We start from the raw sequence: 7,246 nt of genomic DNA on the forward strand, positions 1-7,246 counted from the left end.
TTTCATCCACATTGCTCCAACACAAGAATGTTTACTTTTGGGGATGGACTTATTAAGTTTAGGGTACCTTTCAGTTTATATATATTCATGTATGTCTGACAGATTTCTAATGACTAAACTAAGAGAAATACTTATTTCTGCTTATGTGATGTCAATGAATCTCCTTGAGTATTTTAAGAACTTGTTTCATTAATTTCTTTTTCTTTTTATATTTTCATAATATTGGGGATTGTGCATTCTACCATTGAGCTACATCCACAGATTCCAAACAGCTTCAGAGCAGGTTTAGAACTCACTGAGCTCTATAACTCTGTAACTCTTGTCCTTTCACTATTGGGGAGTCACTCTTTGAGGCTGAAGAAGTCACGTGGATGAGCAGTAGAGTAAGACTGCAGGATTCAGTCCTTGTTTTAGTTCCCTTTGCAAATGGTTGTTGTGAGGCAGTAGGTCTACTCTATCTTGGTTTCTCCAGTTGCCTAAATGACTATAGCATCATGTAGTATCATTGGTATTGCTATAATGAACCTTAGAGCAATCAAAAGTGTTTGAATAATAATGATACAGTGTTAATTAAAAGAGCAGAAACTTAAATATCTATATTTCTCATTCAGTACTCCCAAATTTTAATACAGTGAATAACTGTGGAAAATCCTGAGAGCTTTTATGTTTTATATTTTAGCATATTTTTACATACATATATAAAATTAAATATGTGCTCTTAGAAATATAGTGACCTTTATAGTATAAATACTTGAGGTAATGTTTAACTTACATTGAATATAGAGGTAAATTAGTCTGTGTTTATATATAGAAATGCTTTGTCAATAGATTTGTTCTTGAAGATTTCTTATGTGTTACATAAATAAAATCCAGAATAAACAATAAACAAATGAATGATACGCTTTCAGGCTTGTAAGACAGTTGTCTCCACAGTGCTACCATTTAATAGCCAATGTAGTCAGAAACTTGTGATGTCTTCATTTTTCTTTTACAAGCAATAATCTAATGGGTAAGATAGAGAAAAATAAATGGACTTTTACTACATTTTATTTATTTATTTTGGTGTGTGTGTGTGTGTGTGTGTGTGCATGTCAGACACTTGGAAAGGTCAGAGGACAACTCAAAAGAGCCTGTTCTCTCCTTCCATCTTGTGGGTTTTAGGGATTGGCAATTGTCTTTACCCACTGAACCATCTCAGTGGCCCAGAAATGGTCTTTCTTCTTTTGATAGCATGTTTAAGTATCAATAGCTAAAGCTCAGTTGGCATTTCCCAAATGCTATTCTGATTTCTACTTCCATACGTGGAATATTCAAATACTCATTGTTCCTTACTTCAGCAGAAACTTTTTAATTTGCTGTCAATGTGTGGATTCACTGGTAGCTCATTATTCTTTTTCTCTTTAATTTGTTGTCAATGTGTGGAGACACTGGTGGCTCTTTATTCTTTTTCTCTTGCAGACTTACAGAGTCAATACTCAGGAGAGCCTTTGTTTGTCTTTTCCAAACAACTTACAGATCATTTACTTATCTTTCTACCAGATAAAAAATCTTCACAGATCTGGTATTTGTATACTATTTATATATTTGCTTTCTATGCTTTAAATCTATCTGAAAATTTTCTTGTAATTGTATGAATTGGGATATTTCTCTTAAGTGAGTGGATAATTAGTCACTACCATTTGTTACTGTCTACCTCTTATCCACAGAATTGAAAAACTGCCTTGTAGATGTTTCCCAATCATGCTTTTAAAATTTTCCCAATTTTCTTGATTGGTTTGTTTGTTATTTTGCCAGTACTCTAATTACTTTAATTTTATAACTTCATGATTTAATATGTTCATGAAGGAACATTTCTATGTACAGATGTGTGTACAAATGGACATGTACATATATACATTCATCCTTTGTGTTCCTCTTTTTTTCTAAATTTTAAGAATTTTTTTTTGGTTTTTACGAGACAGGGTTTCTCTGTATTGTTTCAGAGGCTATCGGTCCAGCCCGGCCTGGAACTCACACAGATCTGCCTGCCTCTGCCTCCTGAGTGCTGGGATTAAAGGCGTGTGCCACCACCACCCGGCAATTTTAAGAATTTTGTTTCTTAGGCGAATTTTAGAGAAAAACTTTTATAAACCTGGTGATGCTTTCTTTCATTACTAATGTAATGTATTTGTGTGTTAGTTTACAAAGCTCTGGAATATTCATGCTCACTCAAGGTATATTAGTTTATTCACAGTGTCTATTTAATTTCTTCAGAAAAAATCATTTTCCTTCATATGTATTGTTATGTCTTCAAGTTTATTCAGAGATTTTTTAAAACATAGTTACTGGGGAAGGGCTTTAAAATGAGCTGTGGGTGTTAACTTTTTAAAAATGTATTTATTTTGTGTGTATGAGTGTTTCATCTGAATGCATGCCTCTGTACCCTGTGTGTGCCTAGTTCTTAATGAAACAAGAACTGGAGATGCAGAGGGTGTGTGGGTGCTGAGACTGTAACCCAGGTCCTTGGGAACAGCACTCAGTACTCTAACCTCTGAGGTATCTTATCAGCCTGGGATTGTTACATTTGGGCAGTGGTTGGCGCATGCCTTTGATCCCAGCACTCAGGAGACAGAGGCAGGCAGATCTCTGTGATAGATCGAAACCAGGCTGGTCTACAAGAGCTAGTTCCAGGATAGCCTCCAAAGCCACAGAGAAACCCTGTCTTGAAAAAGCATAAAAAATAAACTTTTACTTCGATTTGTCATGCCTTAAATGTTTTTTTTTGGTAACTATTGATTTGTTTACTTTCCTCTCGGATTCATGTTTTATTTTGCAGGAGCACAGTTTCCAACAATTATTTCCACTAGGGTTTATGGGAAATCAATTTTCTGAATCTATTTAGTTTAGAAATTGTTTTATTTTGTCACTATACTTGTCGGATAGTCTGTCAAATTATAGACTCTAAATGCAAAACAGTTTTCACCTCAGCACTTAGAATATTTCTCCACTTTCTTTTATATTTATGTTACTTAACAAATTTAAGCCAACACAATACTTTTTGTCTGTAAATAATTTCACCCCTTTTCCTGCCCCCTCACAGAATCTTACTATATAGACCAGGCAAATCTCCTGCCTCAGCCTTCTGATTATTGGCTCCCAGTGAGTCACTAAGTGACTTTAGAAGCTTTTATGGTGTCTTATTATCAATGAAGTACTAACATTTACTGCTGTGTCCTAGCAGTGGGCTATTTTTCTCACTCTTATTGTTGACACTCATTGAAACTACATTGAAAACTGTCAGATCTCCGAAATTTTATTTGATTTCCTCTTTAGTTTTCCTCTTGGTTCTATTTACTCTGCCTGGAAATCTAACATAGGGCATTGTAGCTTTTGTATTCATTCTTAACCTTTATGTCATTTCCCAGACGCTTGTACTATGAGTCAAAAGACTCCAAGCTTCTGGATTTCTCTTCAGCTGTGTCTGTTAACACTTGGTCCTGAATCTTTGACTTTTATTATCAGATATTTCATTTTTGAAAGTAACAACTTTTGTTTCAAGGCCTCTTGCTCTGTGGATGCAAATAGCTTTAAATACAGAGTATATCATTATTTATATTTATATAGGTTTGTTTGTTTCTTTGTAATACTGAGTTATGCCCCCAGTCCTCATTTTATGTTTTAAAGTTTTCAAATGTGTGCACTTTGTCTTTTCTCGCCAAAGTCATTGAGGTGTATGTGTGGGTATGTGTGTTTGGTGTTTCTGTGCATGCATTTGTCTGTGGAGTTTGATGCTACTTTTCATGAAGTTGACTTTACTCAAATGCTTGGTACATCATTATTGTTCCTAGACTTGGATTTCCCTAATCTTGTCAAGAATGCCATTTCTAGGTACTTAGGCTTTCAAACTGTGACTCTGTGGATACTGCAGTGTGTACTGTCTGAGTGTGCCAGGAGCTCATCTTCCTGAACATCATTATCCATTTGTAGCAGCTCCCTTTGTCTTTGGCTCAATGCTCACTCTTATGCTCCAGCCATGAGCCTAAGGAGTGCTTTATTCAGTTGTCTCACTGTGAGGGGATTGGTTCTGTGAGCATCCTTGGATGCTGAACTCTGAGAGTGCTTAAATCCTTTACAAAAGAATTGTGAAGTGTCAGCAGTAACAGCAGATATACAATTTTCTCAGGGACTAAATAATTTTGCGATTATTTATGATAACTAATGTAATGTAAATAATATGTAAATATACCATATTGCTCAGGAAATATTTGACAAGAAAAATAAAGATTTATACATATTCAGTAAAGACACAGCTGTCCCCCAATATTTTCCATGCGTGGTTGGCTGGATCCACAGAATCCTTTCAGGGATAGGGAAACCTGGTTACACTAGTTATTTTTACTGTGTCCAACAAAGTGCCTGTGAGTGGCCGCTAGAGTGGAGATTGTCTTAAGTAGGTGAATCTACTGCTGCTAGGTGCTCAGGTGCTAGCAACCTAACACTGTCTTATACCTAACAGTTCTGGGGGTCAGTACTTGGGGAGCGCACTAGGCCGTGGGGCTCCATCCTGTGGTAACAGCTTCCAGAGATGCAGTTTTTTTCCTTTTCTTTTTCTTCCTGCTTTGACTATATCAAGTCTGACAACTCCCTGGCTTCAGGAAGAGGGAATTTGCTGTTGACTTTTAAAAGGTCCCCTGTTAGGCTTCTTCCCTTGGGCAGATCTTGAATATTAGATTCTATGCTCTTTTCTTTATAAGATCATTAAAAACAAAGTAGACACTTGTCTGACTCAGAAAAAAAAGGCCTTTTGATGTTCTCATGCAGGGTTGAGGTGGTGTAATCATGTCCTGAGCCTGCTTGGGTGCTCTGTGCTGACTTCCCTATACTGTAGTTCTTTTAAGTTGTGTATAGAAGCTTCTGTGCTTTTAAAGTTTGTTGCTAAATGCATTTTATCTACGTGATTATGAAATTCACAAGTAAACAGAAAGAAGGTGGAAGTCACCATTCTGAATGAGTTAACCCAGACCCAGAAAGAAAAACACCATGTTTTCTCTCATTTGAGAATGTTAGCCTTTAATATGCAGATATGTGTTTTCCATTTTTAATACCTACAGAGGTCAGGAAATTAGTAAGGGGCAAGGTACAGTTTGATGGAGATACAGCACAGTGTATGTATAAATATTTACAAAGTGATAATATTACAGGAAGGGTTTAGTGAGAATAAGGATGAGAGGGCAGAGTACATTAGGGAATACAAGAAGGATAACTAACACTGAAGACCTTTAAAAAACTCATATGGAGGCCTACTACTGTAGAAACTTCCTAAAATATATATGTGAAAATATATTAAAAAATTTAAATGGAGTTACCTTATAATAGGGCAATAATGTTCCTATGAGACACCACAGGATAATAAATGAAAAGTTTGGTTGCCAGAAATGGATTACCACCTTTGTAGCTGTCAGCAAGGTGCAACAGACCCTTGAACATTATAGGTCATTGCCAATGCTCTTGGTTACCCCCACAGAATGTTACAGTCAGAGCTTATTGTTTCAGTCACTATACACTTGAGTTATGAACACAGGGAAACCAAGCTGGTGCCCATCTGGAAGTTTCAATTCTACTGGCTAGCTTTCATAGTGCTAGAAGGTGCTATGCATGCTGTTGGAGGAGAAAAGGAATCATCAGTCTTACCCATCTGTGAACCCTGCAAGCTACAGCAATGACTGGCCTGTCCACCTGGTGCAATAGTGGCAAGGGTATCACAGGAGTAACCAATCATTTCTGCTTGGCTTTAAGGTTCAGTACAGAAGTTGAACCCACACCTGGGTCCATCAGTGGGTCCAAGAAGCTATGGTTAAATAGGTCATAGCGTTTAGAGGATAACCTATAATTGTCACACTGATAAATGCACATAGTATTAAACTGACCACTAGAGTTATGAATAGATTAGTATATCTGTCAACCCTCATTGGGAAAGCATTTTTCTTTTTCTTTGCAGTAGATGGCAGTTAACACAGAGATCCACAACTAATTAAGGTCTTGATAAAAGACTGGAAAGTTCAACCCTAAACAAGTCTTCTGTATCATACCCTATCTCCCAAGGCTCTGGTATGAGGAAAGAGGGGACAGAAAGATGATGAGAGCCATCCGGCATAGATGACTACAAATAAGCACTGTTTTCAGGAAAGATGAAAGTATGACACCCCAGCACTTCAGACAGCATGCATTACACCTGCACGCACTCAGATCAGATAGAATTCCTGCAAGGAAAAGGGAGGTGGACATGAGGTTCATCCATGGCTAAGGAGTTATTGGCAGTTGCTAGCTGCTGGGAGTTAGTTTTCTTTAAAGGTGTGACTTCTTGTGGTGGACTACCCCAGCGAAGGCCACATTTTCAACAGTGTATGGGCAGCACAAATTGTATGTGATACTTTAAAAAGAAAAAGAAAAAGACACTGACTAGACATTGGTGGCACACAATTTTAATCCCAGCACCCAGGAGGCAGAGGCAAGTAGATTCCTGTGAGTTTGAGGCCAGCCTGGTCTACAGAGTGAGTTCCAGGACAGCCAGGGCTGTTACACAGAGAAACCCTGTTTCAAAAAGCCATGAAACCCCAAAACAAGACAAAAAGTAAACAAACAAGAAACAAAAAAACAAAACCCCCTAAACTGAGCCAATCAAAGACACTAAAAGTCATTTCCAGTTTGTAGAGCCCTAAACCTTCAGCACGATGACTCTGTGATCTCGGTTCTTGGTTCGTGGGGGAGGGCTTAAAGGAGATTTTTAAGTTGTTTTTTTTCTAAAGAAACTGTTGTCATGTAGAACAGGCTGCCCTGAACTTTCCAGCCTCCTGTTTGAGACTGTCATGTTCCCAGATTACTGCACTCACCACCACATCCACCTTAAAGAAATTTTAAGAAAACAAACTCTGTTTCCTGCTGTGCCTTGTAGTTTGACAAACTAGGTAGCTGAGACTAGAAAATCATAATAAGTGGACGACTCCAGTTAAGTAACAAAAATAGTTTTAAAGGGGGAAAATGCTACTTTTGGGGTTGATGTAATCATCATACTGCCAAAACAACTGGTTGGAGAGAAAAATAACCCATCTCCTGGCTGAGTGTTGTGTATGAAGGCAAACATACATGCACTATATTCTACAGCTTTTGGGTGATGGAATGTTTTATTTTTCACCTGGCTTTTTGGTAGGATGTAGAAACAGCCTGAGGTGAGTCAACATGATAATGAGCAAACACCCAGAGCAGTCCT

Source organism: Mesocricetus auratus, unplaced genomic scaffold (assembly GCF_017639785.1).
Source record: "Mesocricetus auratus isolate SY011 unplaced genomic scaffold, BCM_Maur_2.0 Super-Scaffold_100004, whole genome shotgun sequence".
NCBI lineage: Eukaryota > Metazoa > Chordata > Mammalia > Rodentia > Cricetidae > Mesocricetus > Mesocricetus auratus.